Source organism: Macaca fascicularis, chromosome 1 (assembly GCF_037993035.2).
Source record: "Macaca fascicularis isolate 582-1 chromosome 1, T2T-MFA8v1.1".
Classification (NCBI taxonomy): domain Eukaryota; kingdom Metazoa; phylum Chordata; class Mammalia; order Primates; family Cercopithecidae; genus Macaca; species Macaca fascicularis.
Window position 1 is genome coordinate 218,271,914 of NC_088375.1, and position 25,551 is coordinate 218,297,464.

The window sequence follows — 25,551 nt, forward strand, 5'->3', positions numbered from 1 at the left end:
CACTCCAACCTGGGCAACAGACTGAGACTCCCTCTCAAAAAAAAAAAAAAAAAAAGCCAATGGAATTTTTTTTCCCCACATTTCCTCAGCTCACAGTGGCCATGCTCCTGGCTGCTGAATCTCTATTTAGACAAGACTCACCAAGTGAGTAATAAAGACTCCAGCAGATGTAACAAATGAGGTTATGTTGACAGTGAGAAACCAAACCAAACCAAAACAAACCAAACTACATGCTTTGGCCAGAAACTGAACCTAGGGAAGAGGAAGAAATTCCACCTGAATCACTAATGCTGCTAGTTTAAAAAATTCTGCTTAGCTTACGATACATTCACTACTTCTAGATCTGATTTTGTTCACCATTCACATTAGGCCTAGGGTTCATTTTCCAGACTCCTTTACAGACATGCAAATCAACTGGTTCAAATGGAATGCAATGGCCCAACTGTTTTCACTTACACTGAACCCTCTCATTTTTCTGGAGTTCAATCTGGGATGGAAGGGAATGACAGTCTGGTGCACAATTGTTTCCAGGCTAGGCACAATGAAAAGGATCGGTGGCAGACTCCCTGAATTGAGGAAGTGAAGCTAAGTGTCCAGGGAGAGCAAGACAGAGTTCATAGGACAAAGATACAGTGAGAAGAGAACTGAGCAGAGAGAGAATCAGGGCATATGTACAGGTTCTGCCACCAGAGTATTCTGCAGAGCACTAGTTAGTGCATGATTGTGAAAAGAGTAGCTGACTAGTGCCAGGGAAAGAACCACCTAAGAAAATCATGGAACTGTGTCTGGTACTCACACGGTGCAGAAAACAGTATCTGTTCGCACCAGCCAGACTGGAATTATTCATAATTCTTAATGCTTTCGTAATGGGATATAATCAGCCTGGGACTGAGCACTACTTCTGAACCACGTAAAAGTTCATAAAAGCAGATCCAAAAGATTCAACTGTTTACAGGTCACTTAAGTGCACCCCAGAAAAAATTCAAGACAATTTGTAGGAATTATAAAATATAACTTCCTGCTGGCAAGGGAAAAAAAGGAATTTAAAAATAGCTAGTAGGCAAGAAGGTAAACTTCACAATGTCCAGTATCCAATTAAAGAATACCAAGTATGCAAAGAGCCAGGAAACGATAACCCATAAAGAGGGGAAATAATCAGTTAATCAAAATTGAACCAGACCTAACATGATGTTAGAATTAACAGAGAGGACAGCCAGGCGTGGTGGCTCATGCCTGTAATCTCAGCACTTTGGGAAGCTGAGGCAGGCGGATCACCTGAGGTCAGGAGTTCGAGACCAGCCTGGTCAGCATGGTGAAACCCTTTCTCCAGTAAAAACACAAAAATTAGCCAGGCATGGTGGTGCATGCCTGTAATCCCAGCTACTCGGGAGACAGAGGCAGGAGAATTGCTTGAGCTAGGGGGGCAGATGTTGTGGTGAGCTGAGATCGCAGCATTGCACTCCAGCCTGGAAAGAATAGTGAGACTCCGTCCTAAAAAAAAAAAGAAACAAACAAACAAAAAAAAAAACAAAAGAACACAGAGGACTTTAAAACAGTTATTATGACAATATTTTGTGGGTCCAAAGAATCAAGCAGAGGTATCGAACATATAAAAATGGTCGGAATCAAACTTTAGAGATTAAAAACAATAACACCTGAGATAATAAATTGACTGGATACAATTAATAGCAGATTAGACACTGCAGAAAAAAAGATTAAGAAACACAAAGCCACGAATTATTGAAACATCTAAAATACAACTCATCAACTCATGGAAACAATTTTTTGTTTTTTGAGACGGAGTCTCACTCTGTCACCCAGGCTGGAGTGCAGTGGCGCGATCTCAGCTCACTGCAAGCTCAGCCTCCCAGGTTCACACCATTCTCCTGCCTCAGCCTCCTGAGTAGCTGAGACTACAGGCGCCCGCCACCAGGCCTGGCTAATTTTTTGTATTTTTAGTAGAGACAGCGTTTCACTGTGTTAGCTAGGATGGTCTCAATCTCCTGACCTCGTGATCCACCCGCCTCAGCCTCCCAAAGTGTTGGGATTACAGGCGTGAGCCACCGCGTAAAAAAAAAAAAAAAAAAAAAAAAAAACAAATTTTTTTTTTTTTCCCAGAGCATCAGTGAATGATAGTGCAAGTTTAAGACATCTCATAGGCAAGTTAAAGGAGTCCTCCAGACAGAAGGAAACTGACACCGGAAGAAAATCTGGATGTACACACAAACACACACACACACACAAACCCACTAGAAATGACATCTACATAGGCAAATATATAATTTTAACATCTGACTGTTTAGCCAGGCGTGGTGGTTCATGCCTGTAATCCCACCACTTTGGGAGGCCGAGGCGGGCAAGGATCATTTCAGGTCAGGAGTTGGAGACCAGCTTGGCCAATATGGTGAACCCCCTTCTCTACTAAAAGTACAAAAGTTAGTCAGGTGTGGTGACCCATGCCTGTAATCTCTGCTACTCAGGAGTCTGAGTCAGGAGAATCGCTTGAACCCGGGAAGCAGAGGTTGCAGTGAGCCAAGATTGTGCCCCTGCACTCCAGCCTGTCTGATAGAGCAAGACTTATCTTACAAACAACAAACAAACAAACAAAACAAAAACACATCTGACTCTTTAAACAAAAGTAATAAAGATGGATTGGAAGGTTTATAACACGTGTAAAGTAAAATGCATGACAACAGCATAAAGGCAGGGAGAGGAGTAATGTGAAGAGGTATGATGCCACTTGAAGGAGACTGTGATGGGTTAATTTTTGTGGAAAGCAAGGCAAAATTTTTGAGGTTTCTCTCTTCATATACTTTCAGGTTCCCATGCATACAACCTAGTTTGTTCTGGAGGGATCGTATTTTCTAGGAGGCTCAGAGGGGAACCTTCTGCTTTGTGTCCTCATGGAATGCACATGACACAAGCGACTGGTCTTTCACTTTTAAATACAGTGCAAGGCCTGAGGAGAAATAACTGCAATTTATTATTATTATTCTAATGAGATGGGATTCTCACTGGTCTTGAACTTCTGAGTTCAAGTGAGGCTTCTCCTACCTTGGTCTCTCAAAGTGTTGAGATTAATAAGCCTGAGCCACCGCGCCTGGCCACAACTGCCAACATTTAAAATCACGTCCCTGGGTGGGCTCGAACCACCAACCTTTCGGTTAACAGCCGAACGCGCTCACCGATTGCGCCACAGAGACAACGTCCGTTGGACGCTTTCATCTCACCATAGATTAAGCAATCACTGAAGTTTAACGGTTGCTGTTCGCTCTCTGCAGGAAAAGTGTGCAGACAACAAAGCTTCAGAAAACCGGAGAGGCTGAGTCGACTCATTGTGTTGTTGCACGTTAGAAACGCGCGCATTGCATCCCTCTGAAGCCAGAAGGGCGGCCGAATGGCCTTCACCCTGCGTTGACCCTCGCCTACTTCAGAAGCCAGTGCCTCTGAAAATACCTGGATCTGCGACCCTAGCCTGGGCCTGATAGGGCCCCGGGGAAGTTGAAGGCCCCGACGGCTCTCATGATAGCTGTCTTTTTGCGCCGCCTTCAGGCAATCATCTGCTCCGCTTGCTCTCCCCTCACTCAACTCGGCTTCAGTAGATGGGGTTGGTGGGGCGGGAGCGGGCAAGAGGCAGGGGATTCAAAAGGCAAAAAGTGAAAAAGAGGAGGGAGAAGCAGGGGAGACCAGGACGAGACAATGGGACAGCCCAGGATGCCCGTACAGAGGGCACCGGCTGGATGCAGAGAAGATGGGACATGCATCAGAATGGAGAGCGGGAAACGGGAAGAACACGTGAGAAAATCAGGAGAACTTGTAGCTGCCCAAGAATAAAGAAGTAAAAATCGCATAATGTTTTTACATTAAAAAAAAAATCGGGGGACCAGGCGAGGTGGCTCACGCCTGTAATCCCAGCACTTTGGGAGGCCGAAGTGGGTGGATCAGTCACTTCAAGTTAGGAGTTGGAGACCAGCCGGGCCAACATGGTGAAAGCCCGTCTCTACGAAAAATACAAAAATTAGCTGGGCTTCGTGGCGCATGCTTGTAGTGCCAGCTACTAGGGAGGCTGAGGCAGGACAATCGCTTGAACCTGAGAGGCTGAGGTAGCAGTGAGCCGAGATCGCGCCACTGCACTCCAGCCTGGGCAACAAAGTGAAATTCTGTCTCTCAAACAAACATATAAATAAATAAAAGAGGGGTGGGGAAGCAAAACCACGAGCAGTAAGTGTGGGGCGCACTGGGATTCTACAGTGGTTAATACTCTGCGTTGTACCTGCAGCAACCTCTGTTCCAGCCCGAATCCTGCTACAGTCAGACTCTATCTTGGACCCACTGGGGCGAACGCACGTGTCTTCTGGTTTGCTTTTAATTCCTGCACCAGCTGCGGCCTTTATCTGCAGCCAGAAAGCCAGAAAGCCAGAAAGCAGGGTTTACCGCTGGCCCCACAGCGCCATACTGTCTGGGGAAAAGAAGGAAACCCAATAGTACACAAACAACGGCCCAAAGAGGAACCTTCCGAGGTGCCCTATGCCTCACCGTTTAGCAGAAAATATCAAGCAACTCTCAACCTAGCTGGTCTGTAGCTTCCACGAATAAAATAATGTATTGCAGTCTTTCTGGTTGAGATATTTCAAATATTTGGTGGAGCTTTTAATGAGAGAGAGAGACTCGAGTGTGGAAGAAAAAAATGACGGGGTGTGAGGATGAGGCGACTTTAGGACAGGGAAAAAAAAAAGACAAGGAAGCCACGTAAACGTTTTAGGGTGGGCGTGAGGCGATGTCAGTCTTGAATCCCGTTACGTTAGGTAAAGAGCGCCGCCCTTTTCTAGCACAAACACCGTTTCCCACGTTGAGGAAATCACAGGATCAGCAACTCTAGAGCGCGATGAAGAAGCTTCACTCTGGGAGAACCCCCTTCGTGACCACGGTCTCTCCCCCGCCAGGTAAGTGGGAATTAGCCCATGCCCTGCCGGGACAGCACAGCCCCCTCGCCCGGGCCGGACGCTCAGGGTCAACACCCTCCCCACTGCCGCCCCTCGCCATTCTTCCAAACCGCTCTCCGCCAAAGATTCCACCGACAGTCACCCCACACGACAACCCAGGCCGCCTTTCAGCAGCGGCTCCCGCCCCGCAGCCACCGCGCCCTCTCACCCCCGCGGTTCTGCCCGCCGCCTCTGCCCAGTCTGTGCACTTCACCTCCCTGGCTCCCGCTTCCCCCTGAGCTTACAGTGGACGTGGGGTTCTCCGAACCCCTCTTGCGAGCACTGAATGGAAAAGGGGGAGCGTGCGCAAGTTCTTGGTAGAGTGTAGACATTGTGGGATTTGACTGTTTTACCATTGCTTCGACGTCCTAGTGCTGATTTCTACACCTGCCTTCTGCTTAGGGCACCGGCAACAGTTTTCCATTTGTGCCTACTCCACCTGCTGTCGTTGTTGGGTCAGCGAACATCGCCTCCCTCTACCGCTCAATCAGCAAACCGGACCGCCCTCGAGGACCTCACCCGCCGCTCACCCGCCTCCCAACTTCGCGGGCATCGCCTCCGGTCGCCTCTTCCGAAGGCCTAACGAGCACGTTAGCTGCGAATGAAGGTGAGGAGGCTCCGCTGACTGGCCAGTGCCCGTGTCCAGGGCTTGCACAAAAGCTAGACTTGGCTTGGCCTCTCAGTTATTCGCAGCCCAGCCCGTTAGGCGCCTCCAGAGCGGCTACGGCAAAGAAAGAGGGCTTATTGGGTGCAGCTCCATGGGGGCTGGCATCTCTGAACGGCTGTGTACACTTGAGCGAGACGCTCAGTCGCTTTCTAAAGCCGCTTCTGCGGATGACGGACACGGAGATAAATATGAGCGGTGTGCCATGTGAGGTGGTCTACCAGGACTTGCGCTTCTTCGCCTGGGTTTGCCCTTCGCTGCGGAGAGGGCTCTGCATCCAGTCCTTGGAGCTGACCGCGTAGTAAAGGAAGATTCCTGCGGGAGGGCGGCCAGTGCAAAACAATTCCCTGACCGGGAATCGAACCCGGGCCGCGGCGGTGAAAGCGCCGAATCCTAGCCACTAGACCACCAGGGACACAAGGGAGGGTGCTTGCTCTCCCATCTTTGCTCTGAAGCCACAGTTTCCCTGTGCTCTGGGAGGACTTGGGCCTTGTGAGGGTCGCTCTTTACTCCTGGAGTCGTCTCACAAGGCTCTTCCCTCCCTGCTTTCTTCAAAACAGAGAGCCTGCAGGCGACACACCGAGGGCTCCGAGACGGACATCAAAGCCAGGAGTCCCAAGTCCTGCAGCGAGTTGCAGCGACCTGGCCGCAGCTCACCACTGAACTAGAGATGCGCCTTTGCGAGGAGGCAGTAAATGACCAGACGGTCGCGGGTCGCCAGGTCCGGAGCCGCGCACCAGATTGCCAGGAGGCGGCGGGAGCCGGGAGGTGCCGGGGGTGAGACGGGGGCACCCTCTGCATCATAAAGGACCCAGAACCCGGCACCCTCAACATCATAAGGAATCAGACGGATGCGGAAACCGAGACGGGCTGGATGGGAAAGTCTTTCCAGGAAGGCTCCGGGGCCCTCAGCTGGTCTCCGACCTTCCCCTGCAACCTGTGACACCTGCCATTTTCCCATCTTCCGCGAAGGCAACGCCACCGTTGCGTTTGCTCCGGACAAAACTTCCAGAGTTGCCTCTGACGCTGGAGTTTTATCCTCAGATCCGAGATCCAATTGGTCACCCATTCGTGAGTTCCCATCGGCCAAGTGCGTGGGCATTGATCTACACGCGAGTTTCTCCTCCTCTGCCGAATGGCTACTTCGGGGCGGGGGAGGGGCCCTCCCGCGGTGGATTGTAAGGTGTTTAGCAGCATCCGTCCCTCGGCTGACTAGATACAAGCTGGGGGTTAACAATGTCCCTCCCCGCTTCCCCCAGTCTTGGCCTAGTGTCTCAGCGAGGATGGGAGAGGCGTGTAAGGGCGAAGTTGCCTCCTCTTGAGAACCATTGCTGCGGGTTGCCGTGCTCTCTGAACTTGTGCAGAGGACTCTCCAGATGAAGGCTCAGGGCTCCATCCAGCTCGAGACACCCTCGCTCCCTCCCCGGCACAGTCGGACCTTAGGATCGGAGGCTTTTAACATCTCCAAATCATGAGATTCGAAACCTTAGGTCTTTTCTTCCGTTCTGTCCTCCAAATCCGCCACTTCCGAGCCTGTTGACCAGGGCCAGCCAGGCAGAGGGCTGGGTTCGCTCAACGAGGCTCCTCTCGCCCGTCCTGGAGCTTCAGGCCTCTTTCGGTTGTAGAGAAGTCTTATGGGCCACTTCCTTCGGCATCCCCGGGGGCAGGTGCGCGGTGCGTGGGGAAGAACAGGGTTTGACTGCGGTTCTCGACCCCCGGCGCCGAACCTCCACCGCGGTGCGCGCGCTCTTCCAGGCTCCTGTTGGTCCCACTCGCCAGGAGTTAGGTCTCGGGTCAGCCTGAGCTCCCGAGACGCCCAGGCCCGGAAGGACACGTAGGGGAAACCGGCTGTTCACTTCGGTCCTTTCCCTTTTCTGATGGGAAAGAGAGGCGGTGTCCTGTCCTGTCCTGTTGGGTAGGCGGAAGAGAGATCACAGGGAGGACAAGAAAAATCCTGTGTGGTTTCAGGATCTAAAGTTACCAGAAAGTCGACCTAACCTCCTCGGGAGGTCCTCCGGGTCCTCCCGTGGCTGGCGAAGGTGAATCGAGTTTCTGTCTCCAGTTTGCCAAGGCGGACAAAGTCGACACAATGGGCCTGTCCACTATCTTCTTTCATATGCACAAAAAGTCAGCTCTTCCTGTTTCTAACTGGCAACATCCTGCCTGATGACTAGCTTAGCAAATTAGAGACCCTCCATGGGGTTCCATCTCTGTGTTAGTTCAGCCTTCTATAACAATGTACCGTAAACTGGGTGACTAATTCACAACAGAAATTTATTTCTCACAGTTCTGGAGGTTGGTCCGACATCAAGGTGATAACATGGTAGGGTTATGGTGAGGGACTTTTTTTCTGGTTGTAGACTGCCACCTTCTCATTGTATCCTCAGGGGGCAGAAAGAGGGCGAGAGAGCTCCCCGGGGTCCCTTTTATAAGGGCATTAGTCCCATTCAGACTAATGGGATTAAATCCACACTCTGCGCTGAGTGTTGTGTATTTTTCGCATGTTCATCCTCCCAGCAGACAACTGGAGATGTATTGTCCCCAGAAGGTACAATAGAGAATCTTCTGTCACAAGTCAGCAAGCAGCATAGGTGAGTGAGAGCACGTGACCTGATGGAGCCTCAGGCACGTGTGGGAAGATGTAGATTGTCTAACTGGAGGCTGGGAGTCCCGGGTGCAGAAGGAGAAGCTTGGAGTGCAGCATTTGGTGGTATGTGTGTGGCAGTAGGCAAAAGAAAGACAACTAAGACACTTGAAATACCTTGAGAATTCAAATTTAGAAAATTCCCGGGGAAGTATGCATGCAGGCATTCATGAGATCCAGAAAACTGCTGCTGCATAACTGCATGTTGCAAGCAAGCCCTAAATTGCTGATTTTTAAACAGCCTGATGCGTTCACAAAGACAATTTATCAATCGTCTTAAGAGCAGAGGTGCACTAAAACCACTGTGCCCTGCAGCCCAGGATCCCAGTAAGTTCTTTAAGGACCATTTAAGGAAGATTTTTGGAGTTGTCCTTGGTAACCCTCAAGAATGTTTTGATTAGGAGTAGAATTTTAGATGTCATCAATTTAAAAATTAAAACTAAAACTCTGGAACTCATAGAGAAAATTAAGAGAATACATTCACTATCCTGAGTAGAAAGATTTCTTATAGAACATAAGAGGCTTGGCTGGGCGCGGTGGCTCAAGCCTGTAATCCCAGCACTTCGGGAGGCCCAGACGGGCGGATCATGAGATCAGGAGATAGAGACCATCCTGGCTAACACGGTGAAACCCCGTCTCTACTAAAAAATACAAAAAAAACCCTAACCGGGCGTGGTGGCCGGCGCCTGTAGTCCCAGCTACTCGGGAGGCTGAGGCAGGAGAATGGCGTAAACTCGGGAGGCAGAGCTTGCAGGGAGCTGAGATCCGGCCACTGCACTGCAGCCTGGGCGACAGAGCAAGACTCCGTCTCAAAAAAAAAAAAAAAAAAAAAAACCATGAGTCTTTAAAAATAAAGAAAAAAATTGGCAACATTTCATCAAATTAAATGCTTTGAGAAGTAAAATTAAAATCCGAAGCCACCCAACCAACTGGACAGATCCCTTCTTGGCCAGGGAGACCCCAGGGAAGTCTTGAATACTGAGTTCCTGGCCAGAATTTGGAAGCTCAGACCCCTGTCCTTATACTCTCTCCCTTTTGTGGTTTAGACACAACTGACCAGCATTATTGTTAAAATAGAGGTCATAAGACTGACAGAACAGACTCCTTACAGTAGTAAGATACCACATTATAAACAAGACCTGAGGCCATGCCAGGCAAGGTTAAGTCATGCACCCCTCAGTTTAAAGAATAAACTATGTTCTAATTGCCACAGGTGTTTTTTTTCTTCCTTTCTTTTTCTCTACCTAAACAAGCACAGGCCTTCAGATAAGCAATGCTGAAGCACTTGCAGCTCACCCATTACCATAAACTGACTGAGCCCTCCCAACACAAGCCATCACTACAGCTTTGATTGGACAAGACACTGATTTCAGTAACTTTCTCTTGATAAGAGACCACTGGCTGTGGACTGGTTCTGGACAGTGCACAGAGGCTGTGCTCTTGATTGCCTTTGTGTCCCTGCTTCACCTTTTGAAGCACAGGACCTTATTATAATGTACTTAAATGTTGTCTCCACCCCAAAGTGAAGAGGGGTTGCATGTAACAGTCATGTTTACTCAGCATGCATGCATGTTGAGGGAGTCTGGCTCTGTCGCCCAGGCTGGAATGCAGTAGCGTGATCTTGGCTCACTGAACCTCTGCCTCCTGGGTTCAAGCGAGTCTCCTGTTTCAACCTCCCAAGTAGCTGGAATAGCAGGTGCATGCCACCACGTTCGGCTAATTTTTGTATTTTTAGTAAAGACGGGATTACTCCATGTTAGCCAGGCTGGTCTTGAACTCTTGAGCTCATGAGATCCATTCGCTTCGGCCTCAAGAAGTGTTGGAATTACAGGCATGAGCCACCGTGCCCCGCCAAATTTCAAGCCAACACCTGTTGACACACGTTACCACACACATAAACGGAATCACTCGAGGAACGCCGATGGGCCCACAAAACACGCTGAGGCGGCAGTGGCTGACGATGTTAGCAAATTCGGGTCAGTGTCTGACGTACAGCCCTGAGGGTCCACTGTCCACCTCCGCACAAGGACCAGTCTCCACGCAGATTCTTCCAAACACACCTCCCTTTTCTTTGGGCTGCTGACGCCTCTTGGACCTCTGAGGTGACTGCCCCGCCCGCAGCTTCTCTGCTTCCAGGAGGTTCTCCGTAGTGGCTCAGCGGTAAGCCCAAGGTCCAGCAGGCGAATCAGGAACCTGATGGTTCTTTGTGATTGCAGGGATCCGCCTAGGGAATAGATGAAAGTAACAAGTACCAATATAAAAACCGTAGTCACTGAACGTAAACACTTCGTGCTTACCACTTTGCTAAGTGGTTTACTTGAGTCCAACAGACTCTTGCACTGGCCGGGAATTGAACCCGGGTCTCCCGCGTGGGAGGCGAGAATTCTACCACTGAACCACCAGGGCCTCTCCTTAGCTGCGAACTAGAGGATAAAGGAGTATCCACAAAGACTTAGCAACTGTTCCAAGCGGCTTTTTCTAGACTCGACTAAAAGCTAACAAAGACATCCAAACCAAATGTTTTTATAGGAACTTCTACTAGACAAAGTTATAAATATCAAAGTAGTTCATCTGTCAGACTCTGAACAAGGTCTTTCTACCTGCATTACAAACTCCTACCATCAAACAGAAATTCATTCATGTTTCTTTCTTCTAATCCTAAATCTTCAATTGTCAACCTCAAACTGCTGCCTTACAGGTTCTGAGAAGGTAACCTAACTGGTAGTTTAGGGAAGTAAAGTTCAAATCCAGGGAGGAAATAAGAAGCAGAAGCAGAATTAGAAGAAAGACGAAATAAAAGGACAGAATCAAGGTAGAGATAATGAAGAAACAAAGCTTGGTCCACTGAGTTAGTCTTTTGTCGCTGGTTTTTTTGGCAACAGAGTAATGATCGGTCTCATCATCATTATAATACTATTATTTGTCTGCTTGAAGATATTTAAAGCATTTGAAGGAAAACTGATATAAAAAGATTAATAATGCTTGCAGTCAATGTTTCATTGTTTGGGAGAATCCAATTTCCTAAGTCAGTACGCTTTGATGTGTAAGGAGTAGACTAGTTTAAGGAAATATTGACCGTCAGAATATTAACATAATAGTCTTTTGATAAAGTTCAAATAGTAGACAGATTTCTTTCCTCAAATTTCCCTGGAGACATTAAACTGAAGAGAAAAATCCAGCATTTTCCCCACGTGTTGGGTCTGGGAGCCACTATGACTTTTTCTTTTTTTTTCTTTTTTTTTTCGAGACAGAGTCTTGCTCTGTAGCCCAGGCTGGAGTGCAGTGGCCGGATCTCAGCTCACTGCAAGCTCCGCCTCCCAGGTTTACGCCATTCTCCTGCCTCAGCCTCCCGAGTAGCTGGGACTACAGGCGCCCGCCACCGCGCCCGGCTAGTTTTTTGTATTTTTTAGTAGAGACGGGGTTCCACCATGTTAGCCAGGATGGTCTAGATCTCCTGACCTCGTGATCCGCCCGTCTCGGCCTCCCAAAGTGCCGGGATTACAGGCTTGAGCCACCGCGCCCGGCCGACTTTTTCAAAGATAGGAGCTGTGACATGGAATCATCCTTCTCTGGCTGAGATGCCAAGTTAGGTCCAGGCTGAGTCATAAACTTGAGCCCAACAAGGAAATCACCCTTCACGTTGACCTTGCTGAGCTTTGGCTGTTCTCTGTTCTTTGCCCAACACTCAAGACACACACCAGCTCTGGCCAACAAACCTTAACATATTATCTGTATCAACCAGAGCTACATTTATTCCCAAATCTCCTTCTAAAATATAAACCTGTACTTTCTACTCTCAACTTCTACATTTACAAAGGCCTCATATGCATCTCAGAGTCACAGATGCTAAAACATCACACCAGTAAGTTCTCTGTCAAAAAACTGGACTCCTGGCCGGGCACACTTGCTCATGCCTGTAATACTAGCACTTTGGGAGGTCAAGGTGGATGGATCATGAGGTCACAGATTGAGACCATCGTGACTAACACGGAGAAACTTCATCTCTACTAAAACTACAAAAAAAAAAAAAAATTAGCCAAGTGTGGTGGCACCCGCCTGTAGTCCCAGCTACTTGGGAGGCTGAGGCAGGAGAATCGCTTGAACCCAGGAGGTGGAGGTTGCAGTGAGCTGAGATCACACCATTGCACTCCAGCCTGGGCAAAAGAGCAAGACTCCATCCAGCAGCAAACTACTTGACATGTCACAAACTTTTCACAGGTTCATGCCAGTGGATTCCCCAGTGAACCAGCTCTCTTAACTCAGGCTTCCATAACAAAATACCACAGACTGGATGGCTTAAACATGAGGAATTTCTTTCTCATAGTTTGAGAGGCTGAGAAGTCCATGACCAAACTGCCAGCCGATTCAGTTCCCCGGTGAGGGCTCTCTCCCTGGCTTGCAGACTGCTACCTTCTCCTTCTGTGCTCACGTGGTAGAGAGAGAGAGAGCACTTTGGTTGTTCATCTATTTCTTATCATGACACTGATCTCATCATGGAGATCCCATGGTCATGACCTCATCTAAACCTGATTACCTCCCAAAGGCCCTACCTCCAAAATACCTTCACATTGGGGGTTAAGGCTTCAACATATAATTTGAAGGGGACACAAACATCCATTCCATTACACTAGCACCTGCCTTTGCAATCCAGCCTCTGGGCCAGGCTTAGCAGTGGAGAGCCCAAGGCTTCAATTGACAGGGTTTTTATGCTGTCAGGCTCTGGCTCCTTGGCCCTGGAAGCTTCTAGAAGCAGTAGGGTGATACATCTTTTAGCAACTATAAAGGTGTAAAACACACGGTGGGTAAGAGTGCCCTATTAAGTATTTTGGTGATGCCCCCATTAGTGTGCTTGGCTCAACCTATTAATAGGAAGTAGTGATTGGCATCCACCTCAGTACCACCCCCTGAAGTCATCCCGTCAGTTTCCATTCCATTCTCCTACCCTTGGCTTGCTCGTTCAATAGTCTTAAGTGATGTACTCCTGGGGCTCTCCTTTTTCCTTCAGAGATATCTTGTGATTTCTTTGATTCTCTCCACCTTTACAGGTTAATAAGTCTAATTTTAAAAAAATGTGTAGATGGATGTTGGGAAGCTGTGGGGAGAACCCTTGGGCTTTTTGCCTGGGTAAAGTGCAGATTCCTGAGGATTCTGGGCCTTGGTCTCCGGCTGCACTAGTGCTGGCCACTTAGCTGTTCTCAGCAGCGTCACCTGGCGCAATGATGTTGAAGCGCACTGCCAAGAGGCCAGAAGGCAAAGCGAGAGCCGGTGGCTATGGCCTGGAACCCATTTAGGCAAAATTGAGGGCGCGCGGGGACAAAGCAATAGAGAAGGGTGGGCAATACAGGCTCTGTACACCACGTATTAGGAATTGTATTTATTAAATTGTTGATTACCTAAGACTCCGGAGAGTAGTTTGGACACTTAACCGGTTTTCAGAGGATTATTTGGGGAAGAGGTATGCATTCAAATGTACATACATAATTCATGTGATTTCAGAATATTGACTCTCCGAGTTCCAGATGCAGATTTAGAACCTTTTTTAAAAAATTTTGTTTTTGTCATCTCGCAAATCAGCCAGATCTGCAGCTTATCAGAGTAAAGCGACGTAAAGCGGGACCCTTAGGAAATGTGCTAAGACGTCACCCACTTTCAGTGTCAGCCTGTGAACATTCCGGCGATAGAAGAGAATGAAGAGAACCTTAAGGAATTTCTGGAACCAAAGCTAATTAATATTAAGCAGGCCTCTTGCTGGCAGACCAGTGGAAATTGTAGCCTGGTCAACAATCAGTCTACATTGATGAGGTCGAAAATGCAGCCACAGGTTCAACTACTTTTCTGTTTGTTTCCCAACCTCGATTAAACTCACTAAATTTAGGGACCAAAAAAAAGAAATAAAACGCCACGCATCCACAGTCGGTCTCGAACCAGGGACCCTGCCCATGTGAGGCAAACCCGAAAGCCACTACGCTACAGAAACCACATGGCCAACGAAAAAGGCAAAATACAATCCTGAAAATCGTCCATCAGCCATTTCTATTATCGTTTCCAAAGTCAGAAATTCACTTGCATTTCGAAATTCCACTGAAAAAATAAGCACCAGCCATCAAGAAGACTATGGCTCCCAATAGGCCCAGGCTTAGCATTCCGCGCCTACCCCCAAAACGAAGACCATGGGGACCCATGCCCGGGCCTCAGGGGATCCCGCATCCTCCCGCGGGGTATCCACTTCCAGAATTAAGCGCCGTCTGCGGGATCCTCCCGGCTAACACTCTCCGGCTCCCAGAAGCTGCAGGAGCCGGCGGGTTTTGCGCACCCGAGACCCGGGCGCCCCGCGCCGCACAGCAGTGTGGACGCCGCCCTTCCAGGGATGCGGACCCCTACTCGGGGACTTTTCCCTGGCGCCGGCCATCTGGGCTCTTGGCTCTTGGCGTCCTTCCAGGAACCCTAGGACCCTCCTTGCCCTCCCTTCCGCAGGCCGAGGGGAGTGAGCTGCGCGCTCTTTCCTCGCGGACCCTTTGGCCTCAGCGCCTGGACGTCTTCCTCCCAAAGGGCATCCTTCACTGCTGCTGTCTCTTAGTCTGCCCAACTCAATTTAAGTCATAGTTGATCACATTTTCCGATTTTAGCTGGTGCCAAAGCAAAGGCTATGTCTCAGGACACTCGGCTGTTTGAAAATATGGGCACATCAACTCAGGCCAAGCCACGCCTTCATGAGGCCGAGTATAAAACCCTGGAAGACCCGGGGATAACCCACTTAGATTTCACGATCGCTCTTCTCTCCCTCGTCGGTCTTCCGATTCTTCTTGAAGGGCAGTTTCATTTTACCCTTTACAAAACTGAAACGTCTTATGTTTGCTTTTTGTAATTTTCCTTTTCAATAGGGTCATGGAGTGCGGATTTTAACCTAAGTGGGCAAAGAGGTAAAGACGGTTTTCACAGAAAGCGTCTGGATGGATTTTCACGTTCACATCTCAGCAGACGGCCAATAGGCAAAAAGAGTCTCCTTTTGCTTGAAGACGTTAAAATCTCTCTCTCTCTCCTCCCTCTCTCTCTCTCTCTCTCTCCCTCCCACCCCCCTTCCTTCCCTGTCTCTATCTCTCAATGCCAAAACTTAGCTACTCTGGAGGCCGAGGCAGGAGAATCGCTTGAACCCGGGAGGCAGAGGTCTCAGTGAGCCGAGATCGCGCCACTGCATTCCGGCCTGGACGACAGAGTGACAAAGTGTCTCAAAAAAAGTTTGGAGAAGAAGGTGCCATTTTCCCTAGTTGCTTTTCTTATTGCAATGGTGACCGCATCGCCTTCACACCTGAAGTCCAAGTGCTTCCACCCTGGGGAATGTACAGACCGCTGGGTCACTGGAGGTCAGGCCGCAGTGCCGGCCTCGTTCTGCTTTTGGCTTTAACTGCAGTCGGGGGAGGCGACTGGACCTCACCAGAGACTGCTGGGATGTTACCCTCACCAGCGACTGGAGGGCCGAACTCCCAAAGAGGCCTACTTCATGATAGCCTTAAATCAGGAAATTTCATGAAATCCCACCCCTCTACTGCCCCATTCCCGTATTCTGTCTCCTCCCCTGCCCACTCTGAGAAGATTCGCCGCCTTTCTGTCGAGTCTGGACCCTTTGGAGTCCCACATGGACAAGACAAAAGGGGCATTGCCTTTTCCTTCCTACAGGAGCCGGAAGAGCCGTCACCGTGGAGGAAAGAGACTCACAGCGCGCATCTTCACATTCTTGAGCCCTGCCAGGTTCCAGCAAACCCAGCAAAGCATTCTCTGAAGCTTCTCTTGGATATATACCCAGAAATGGGGTTGCTGGATCACAGGGTAGATTCTATTTTTAGTTTTTTGAGGAAACTCCATACTGTTTTCCACATCAGCTGTGCTAATTTACATACCTATTCACAATGTGTGTGTTTCCTTTTCTCTGCATTATTTCTAACACATCATTCACCTTTTTGATAAATGCCACTCTAACAGGTGTGAGAAGATATTCATTATGGTTTTAATTTGCGTTTCCCTAATGATTAGTGATGCTGAGCATTTGAGAAAAGCGACTTGTTAATGGCTTAATGTTGAGAACTGACCTAACATTGTGACAGACAGGAAGCAATAGGGTAAAAACAAAACAATGTCATTCAAACAGGATATCAGATTTGCACATAGGCCTTTGTGGGGCAAATGGGAACCCAGCGCACAAAAAGTTGACTTATGTGGAAGCAATATCACAAATGAGTTAGGAAATGTGAAAAAAATAACCAATAAGAGAGATATAATTGAAAATAGACCGAATGGATTCACGCTATCACTGCAAATCCTGGAAGGCCTGGGGTTTCGTTTGGGGGAAAGAAATATTTGCTTTCATACATGATCAAAACTAATGAAAAAGCTAGATCCTGAGTTCCTTTTCAGGCATTTACATTTAAAACTTAAAGTTAGCCAAACAAAGTCCACTTTGAGATGGAAATATGAAAACCCAAATTACCCTGGGGAAAAATCAGATCCCTAGGCAGTGTTTGATTTTCTCACTTTAAAGTGGGAAATTAGATCAGATGTGCCTTAAGGTTTTTCTGGTGCTAACATTCATGGTTCATAATTTTTTCTTTTTAAAGAAAATAGGTATATTCAAACCAATAAAACATGATAACATATATCCAGAAGGCGCTTTAATAATGGGTAAACTTCATTAAAGTTAGACATTATTTTTAAGCAGAAGGAATCCTTAAGGCCTAGAAAAGAATAATGCTGTGCCCACACTCAAGACTAATGGCAAAGTGGGTTTTAGTTCAGTTACTTGGAGTTTATATGGAATGACAACATCACATAGTTTATATGAGGGGTGGGATCATAAGCTTTCAGAAGTGGTTTTATTGGGTTCCCCCTTTTTTTTTTTGAGATGGAGTCTCACTCTGTCGCCCAGGCTGGAGTGCAGTGGCCGGATCTCAGCTCACTGCAAGCTCTGCCTCCCGGGTTCACGCCATTCTCCTGCCTCAGCCTCCCGAGTAGCTGGGACTACAGGCGCCCGCCACCCCACCCAGCTAGTTTTTTGTATTTTTTTAGTAGAGACGGGGTTAGCCAGGATGGTCTCGATCTCCTGATCTCGTGATCCGCCCGTCTCGGCCTCCCAAAGTGCTGGGATTACAGGCTTGAGCCACCGCGCCCGGCCGGGTTCCCCTTTCTTTATCTTGTCACAAATGCTGGGGGCACATATGGAGGTGGCCACCAACCTGATTAAGTCTGCCAGCAGAGTCTTAGAGACAGACGTTCCCAAGAGCCTGCCAAATCTCAGGCTCACAAAGCCCAAGGACGGTTGGGTGCCTGGGAATTGAGTGGCTCTGTCTAAGGATCTTTCTTCTTTGACCTGGGTGCACATGTCTTCATAACCTCGACTGCTATGCTACTGAACACCACTGCACATGTACACTGTGAATCAACCCTACCACAAACCTGTGACCTAGGTTTGAACATACTTTGTCTTAGCAAAAGTCAGTGGCTTTGCGCCAAGCCTGGCAGCTCTGTCAATTGTTGATCCATGTAAGCTGTTCCGGGCCCTGCTCTGTTCAATGTATGGGTGACCTGAATGGAGATATAAAGCATATAATTCTTTTATATTATATTTTAATATATCATATTAATTCTAGAAATCATCCCCAATCAGGGGGCCACTACATGATTTGTGGAAATGCACATCAAATATTTGGATGACTTGGATAATTGGGGAATCATTCAGTATAGCCAGAATGAATTTAGAAGTGACAATTACAAGTCACAATATTTATAGAGATAAAAGAAAACAACATGACTCAGCAACAGCTGTGGGGGAGGGGTGGAAAATTCAGAGGTCAAACTTGACCCGAAGTTAAGTAAAAGCTCCAAATGCTGCCACTGAGAAGAAAAAGAAGCCAATGTGACATTGGGACGTATTAAGATTAATATTGGACAGACAGGCAGGAACTCCTTGTACTAAAGTACTTAGTCATATGCTAAGTAGATTATCATACTCAGATTTTGATTTCTACACTTTTAAGAGCATGGGAAAAGACCAAAGATGAGCCCAAAATGAACAATAACAAAGTCTAAAACTTAACAAATTCCCATTTGAGGAAAAGGCATAAGATCTGCTTTAATGAAAACATTGATGTATAACCTCAGGAGTGTCCTCAAGAAATAGAGAGGTGCTGGGCAATGGTTCCTGCCTCCGTTTCTTCCACATGCTGAGATTTGTAGAGAGAGTTTGTCTGGCAGCATCGGCACAAGGATAATAACCAAAAAGTGAGGTTGGCTGCTTGGCAGGGTGGCTTTACCTCCACCTCCCAGTAGCTGCAGAGTGTGATTCTTCTGCTGCCAATAAGATAGTTGGTGTTGTCTTCCCTGTAGGTCCACCTTATTCTAATTTTGTGACTGTGTCTGCTGACTGTTTCACCAGTGCCCTGAGTCCTCCCTCTCAGCTGTCCTTGAGGGAGTCAGAATTACAGGCAGGGCCTTAGGCTTTTCTCCCTGATATCTTAAGCCATCATCTCCCGCCATCCAGGACTCAAGTGTTGCAGAGCTGATGAAGCTTCCTGACTTGTGAGAAAACTTGCAGGACTCTGTCTCCTCAGGAAGAGAACAATCACCGCATTCACACCCTCCAGTCCTGTTTCAACCTCGTTTGTTTGCATTTGTTTTTAATTTCTTATGTGCTTCTCTCCCTCACCATCTCTGGATTCTCCTCTTCTCTATGGGGAAATTCCTCCTGCTCATTTGGTGGGTCCTTCCCACCCAAATCAGTCCCTAGGGCCCTTATTGCGTGACTAAGGAGGTTCTGGTTAGGGAGTTCATTTTAGATCTGCTTTTTTTGTTTTTGTTCTCATCGAAAACTGCCGTTGCAATCTCATGTTTCTCTTGGGTCCTCTTTAATGGCCTAACTTCTTCAAACCATGATTTTCTTTTAGCTCGTCAAGGTAGCTTTGGAGAAAAGTCTGGCAACTGTGGAGACCCAGAACCCATCTTTGTCCCCTCCTTCCCCGATGGGAGGGGACAGTGACAGGTGTCTTCAGGGGGAAATGCTCCCCCTGAGGGCTGAGATCCACCAGCACTTAGAAGAGAAGAGGAAAGCTGAGGAGGAATTGAAGGAGCTAAAGGCTCAAACTGAGGAAGCAGGATTCTCCTCAGTGTCCCACATCAGGTGGGACATTCTTCCCAGAGGAGACGAGCTTGCAGGTCATGAGGCACCACAGCCAAGGGTGTCGCCTTGCTGCAGCCAAGGCAATCATGCTGCCAAGGGGCTACTTGGTGCATATCCCAGGCTCCATGCATTAATATTTCTACAAATTCTTTAGGTAAAAGTAAATAATATTGACTAATGGTAATCACTTTCTGTTATTCAAATAATCCTGGTCTTAATTCAGTATAACAATGCCCACTATTATTGTGCATTTGCCAGTCATACATACGACAGTCATGGTGGAAACCTCCTTGTTACATGACCAGTGTTGCTCTTTTTAATCGACTGAAACATATAAGGAATCCCTGCTACCTAATATGTTTCACTGCTCTATACAGAACCAGAACAGTCCACTAAGGAGGAGGATTTCTTCTTTTTCTTTTTTTTTCTTTTGAGACAGAGTCTCTCTCTGTCACCCAGCCTGGAGTGCAGTGGCACGATCTCGGCTCACTGCAAGCTCTGCCTCTTGGGTTCACGTCATTCTCCTGCCTCAGCCTCCCCAGTAGCTGGGACTACAGGCGCCCACCACCATGCCTGGCTAATTTTTTTTTTTTTTTTTTTTTTTTGATAATGTTTAGTAGAGACAGGGTTTCTGTCGGGAGCCATAGTCTTTTTTTTTTTTTTTTTTAATAATTTTTTTAAAAAAATAATGTTTAGTAGAGACGGGGTTCCTGTTGGGAGCCATAGTCTTCTTGATGGCTGGTGCTTATTTTTTCAGTGGAATTTTGAAATGCAAGTGAATTTCTGACTTTGGAAACGGTAATAGAAATGGCTGATGGATGATTTTCAGGATTGTATTCTGCCTTTTCTGGTGTATATGTGGTTTCTGTAGTGTAGTGGTTGTCAGGTTTGCCTCACATGTGAAATGTCCCTAGTTCGAGACTGGGCTCAAACTTGGGGCCTTTTTTCTTTTTTGGTCCATAAATTTAGTGAGTTTAATTGAGGTTGGGAAACAAACAGAAAAGTAGTTGAACCTGTGGCTATATTTAAGACCTCATCAATCTAGACTGTTGACCAGGCTACAATTTCCACTGGTCTGCCAGCAAGAGGCCTGCTTAATATTAATTAGCTTTGGTTCCAGAAATTCCTTAAGGTTCTCTTCATTCTCTTCTATCGCCTGAATGTTCATAGGCTGACAATGAAAGTGGGTGACGTCTTAGCGCATTTCCTAAGGGTCCCGCTTTACGTCGCTTTACTCTGATAAGCTGCAGATCTGGCTGATTTGCGAGAAAACAAAAACAAATATTTTTAAAAAGGTTCTAAATCTGCATCTGGAACTCGGAGAGTCAATATTCTGAAATCACACGAATTATGTATATACATTTGAATGCACACCTCTTCCCCAAATAATCCTCAGAAAACCGGTTAAATGTTCAAACTACTCTCCAGAGTCTTAGGTAATCAACAATTTAATAAATACAATTCCTAATACGTGGCGTACAGATCCTGTATTGCCCACCCTTCTCTATTGCTTTGTCCCCGCGCACCCTCAATTTTGCCTAAATGGGTTCCAGGCCATAGCCACCGGCTCTCGCTTTGCCTTCTGGCCTCTTGGCAGTGCGCTTCAGCACCATTGCGCCAGGTGACGCTGCTGAGAACAGTTAAGTGGCCAGCACTAGTGCAGCTGGAGACCAAGGCCCAGAATCCTCAGGAATCTGCACTTTACCCAGGCAAAAAGCCCAAGGGTTCTCCCCACAGCTTCCCAACATCCATCTACACATTTTTTTAAAATTAGACTTATTAACCTGTAAAGGTGGAGAGAATCAAAGAAATCACAAGATATCTCTGAAGGAAAAAGGAGAGCCCCAGGAGTACATCACTTAAGACTATTGAACGAGCAAGCCAAGGGTAGGAGAATGGAATGGAAACTGACAGGATGACTTCAGGGGGTGGTACTGAGGTGGATGCCAATCACTACTTCCTATTAATAGGTTGAGCCAAGCACACTAATGGGGGCATCACCAAAATACTTAATAGGGCACTCTTACCCACCGTGTGTTTTACACCTTTATAGTTGCTAAAAGATGTATCACCCTACTGCTTCTAGAAGCTTCCAGAGCCAAGGAGCCAGAGCCTGACAGCATAAAAATCCTGTCAATTGAAGCCTTGGGCTCTCCACTGCTAAGCCTGGCCCAGAGGCTGGATTGCAAAGGCAGGTGCTAGTGTAATGGAATGGATGTTTGTGTCCCCTTCAAATTATATGTTGAAGCCTTAACCCCCAATGTGAAGGTATTTTGGAGGTAGGGCCTTTGGGAGGTAATCAGGTTTAGATGAGGTCATGACCATGGGATCTCCATGATGAGATCAGTGTCATGATAAGAAATAGATGAACAACCAAAGTGCGCTCTCTCTCTCTCTCCACCACGTGAGCACAGAAGGAGAAGGTAGCAGTCTGCAAGCCAGGGAGAGAGCCCTCACCGGGGAACTGAATCGGCTGGCAGTTTGGTCTTGGACTTCTCAGCCTCTCAAACTATGAGAAAGAAATTCCTCGTGTTTAAGCCATCCAGTCTGTGGTATTTTGTTATGGAAGCCTGAGTTAAGAGAGCTGGTTCACTGGGGAATCCACTGGCGTGAAAAGTTTGTGACATGTCAAGTGGTTTGCTGCTCCTGGATTTGAGTATTGGCAAGAGCTATCAGAATGATGAGCATAGAGGGAAGCAGAGTACAGAAATAAGGTATTAATCATTGTACTGAAGAAATAAAGGGACATTACATGGTTTCAGGCTGAAGTTATGTGCAGATTGAAGGTGTGGAAGGGTCACTCAGCATACAGTGTGGCAAGTGAATGGTGCATACTCCACTGGCTGTAGGGAGTCCAGGTTTTTTTGTTGTTGTTGTTTGTTTGTTTTTGTTTGTCTGTTTGTTTATTTTGAGATGGAGTCTTGCTCTTTTGTCCAGGCTGGAGTGCAATGGTGTGATCTCAGCTCACTGCAACCTCTACCTCCTGAGTTCAAGCTATTCTCCTGCCTCAGCCTCCCAAGTAGCTGGGACTACAGGCGGGTGCCACCACACTCAGCTAATTTTTTTGTTGTTGTTGTAGTTTTAGTAGAGATGAGGTTTCACCGTGTTAGTCATGATGGTCTCAATCTCCTGATCTTGTGATCCGTCCGCCTTGACCTCCCAAAGTGCTAGTATTACAGGCATGAGCCAGTGTGCCTGACTGGGAGTCCAGTTTTTTGTCAGTTTTTTGACAGAGAACTGACTGGTGTGTTGAGTTTTAGCATCTGTGACTCTGAGATGCATATGAGGCCTTTGTAAATGTAGAAGTTGAGAGTAGGAAGTACAGGTTTGTATTTTAGAAGGAGATTTGGGAATAAATGTAGCTCTGGTTGATATAAATAATATGTTAAGGTTTGTTGGCCAGAGCTGGTCTGTGTCTTGGGTGTTGGGCAAAGAACAGAGAACAGCCAAAGCTCGGCAAGGTCAATGTGAAGGGTGATTTCCTTGTTGGGCTAAAGTTTATGACTCAGCCTGGACCTACCTTGGCGTCTCAGCTAGAGAAGAAGGATGATTCCATGTCACAGCTCCTGTCTTTGAAAAAGTCATAATGACTCCCAGACCCAACACGTGGGGAAAATGCTGGATTTTTCTCTTCAGTTTAATGTCTCCAGGGAAAATTGAGGAAAGAAATCTGTCTACTATTTGAACTTCCTCAAAAGACTAATATGTTAATATTTGTACCGTCAATATTTCCTTAAACTAGTCTACTCCTTACACAGCTAATACATCAAAGCATACTGACTTAGGAAATTGGATTCTCCCAAACAATGAAACATTGACTGCAAGCATTATTAATCTTTTTATGTCACTTTTCCTTCCAATGCTTTATATATCTTCAAGCAGACAAATAATAGTATAATGATGATGAGACCGATCATTACTCTGTTGCCAAAAAACCCAGCGACAAAAGACTAACTCAGTGGACCAAGCTTTGTTTCTTCATTATCTCTACTTTGATTCTGTCCTTTTATTTCGTCTTTCTTCTAATTCTGCTTCTGCTTCTTATTTCCTCCCTGGATTCGAACTTTACTTCCCTAAACTACCAGTTAGGTTACCTTCTCAGAACCTGTAAGGCAGCAGTTTGAGGTTGACAATTGAAGATTTAGGATGAGAAGAAAGAAACATGAATGAATTTCTGATGTTTGATTGTAGGGGTTTGTAATGCAGGTAGAAAGACCTTGTTCAGAGTGAAGAGTTTGATCTGACAGATGAACTACTTTGATATTTATAACTTTGTCTGGTAAAAGTTTCCTACAAAAACATTTGGTTTGGATGTCTTTATTAGCTTTTAGTCGTCTCTAGAAAAAGCCGCTTGGAACAGTTGCTAAGTCTTTGTGGTTACTCTTTTCATTTATCTTCCAGTCAGGAGCAAAAGAGAGGCACTGGTGGTTCAGTGGTAGAATTCTCGCCTCCCACGCGGGAGACCCGGGTTCAATTCCCGGCCAGTGCAGTTGGACTCAAATGAACCGCTTAGCTACCTGAGGAAAGCACAAGTGGTTTCTGGTGAGTCATTGCAGTTTTGATATTGGTACCTGTTACTTTCATCTATACCCTATGAAGATCCCTGCGAACACAAAGAACCATTAGGTTCCATCGCGTGCTAGACCTGGGGCTTACCACTGAGCCACTATGGAGAAGCTCCTGGAAGGAGAGAAGCTGCGGGTGGGGCAGTCACCTCAGAGGTCCAAGAGGCATCAGTGGCCCAAAGAAAGGGGAGTTGTGCGGGGAAGAATCTGCGTGGAGATGAGGGTACCGGTGGCGACTGGTCCTTCCGCAAAAGTGGACAGTGGACCCTTAGGGCTGTACGCCAGATACCGTTAGCCAAATTTGCTAACATCGTTAGCCACTGTGGCCTCCGCGTGTTTTGTGGGCCCATGGGTGTTCCGTGAGGGATTCCGTGTGTGTGTGTGTGTGTGTGTGTGGTAATGTGTGTCAACAGGTGTTGGCCTGAAATTTGGCCGGGCACGGTGGCTCACGCCTGTAATCACAACACTTTGTGAGGCCGAAGCGAATGGATCTCATGAGGTCAAGAGTTCAAGACCAGCCTGCCTAACATGGAGTAATCCCGTCTTTACTAAAAATACAAAAATTAGCCGAACGTGGTGGCATGCACCTGCTATTTCAGCTACTTGGGAGGTTGAAACAGGAGACTCGCTTGAACCCAGGAGGCAGAGGTTCAGTGAGCCAAGGTCACGCTACTACACTCCAGCCTGGGCGACACAGCCAGACTCGCTCAACATGCATGCATGCTGAGTAAACATGACTGTTACATGCAACCCCTGTTCACTTTAGGGTGGAGACAACATTTAAGTACATTATAATAAGGTCCTGTGCTTCAAAAGGTGAAACAGGGACACAAAGGCAATCAAGAGCACAGCCTCTGTGCACTGTCCAGAACCAGTCCACAGCCAGTGGTCTCTTACCAAGAGAAAGTTACTGAAATCAGTGTCTTGTCCAATCAAAGCTGTAGTGATGGCTTGTGTTGGGAGGGCTCAGTCAGTTTATGGTAATGGGTGAGCTGCAAGTGCTTCAGCATTGCTTATCTGAAGGCCTGTGCTTGTTTAGGTAGAGAAAAAGAAAGGAAGAAAAAAAAAACCTGTGGCAATTAGAACATAGTTTATTCTTTAAACTGAGGGGTGCATGACTTAACCTTGCCTGGCATGGCCTTAGGTCTTGTTTATAATGTGGTATCTTACTACTGTAAGGAGTCTGTTCTGTCAGTCTTATGACCTCTATTTTAACAATAATGCTGGTCAGTTGTGTCTAAACCAAAGGGAGAGAGTATAAGGACAGGGGTCTGAGCTTCCCAATACAGGCCAGGAACTCAGTATTCAAGACTTCCCTGGGGTCTCCCTGGCCAAGAAGGGGTCTGTCCAGTTGGTTGGGTGGCTTCGGATTTTAATTTTACTTCTCAAAGCATTTAATTTGATGAAATGTTGCCATTTTTTTCCTTTTTTTTTTTTTTTTGAGACGGAGTCTCGCTCTGTCCCCCAGGCTGAAGTGCAGTGGCCGGATCTCAGCTCACTGCAAGCTCCGCCTCCCGGGTTCACGCCATTCT

The 25,551-nt window shown here is 47.1% G+C and overlaps 4 non-coding genes and 1 pseudogene across 4 annotated transcripts; 1 reads left to right on the top strand and 4 right to left on the bottom strand.

The window, feature by feature from the left end:
* Nucleotides 1–3,129: 3,129 nt before the first annotated feature.
* TRNAN-GUU (transfer RNA asparagine (anticodon GUU)) lies at nt 3,130–3,203 on the bottom strand. Its single transcript has one exon. It is a non-coding gene; the product is annotated as a tRNA-Asn (tRNA).
* Nucleotides 3,204–4,260: 1,057 nt separating this feature from the next.
* LOC135967161 (uncharacterized) lies at nt 4,261–8,658 on the bottom strand (annotated as a pseudogene).
* On the bottom strand, nt 5,990–6,061 carry TRNAE-UUC (transfer RNA glutamic acid (anticodon UUC)). Its single transcript has one exon. It is a non-coding gene; the product is annotated as a tRNA-Glu (tRNA).
* A 1,967-nt stretch (nt 8,659–10,625) lies between the features above and the next one.
* Nucleotides 10,626–10,696, bottom strand: TRNAG-CCC (transfer RNA glycine (anticodon CCC)). The gene has a single exon. It is a non-coding gene; the product is annotated as a tRNA-Gly (tRNA).
* A 13,176-nt stretch (nt 10,697–23,872) lies between these two features.
* TRNAG-CCC (transfer RNA glycine (anticodon CCC)) lies at nt 23,873–23,943 on the top strand. Its single transcript has one exon. It is a non-coding gene; the product is annotated as a tRNA-Gly (tRNA).
* Nucleotides 23,944–25,551: the final 1,608 nt, after the last annotated feature.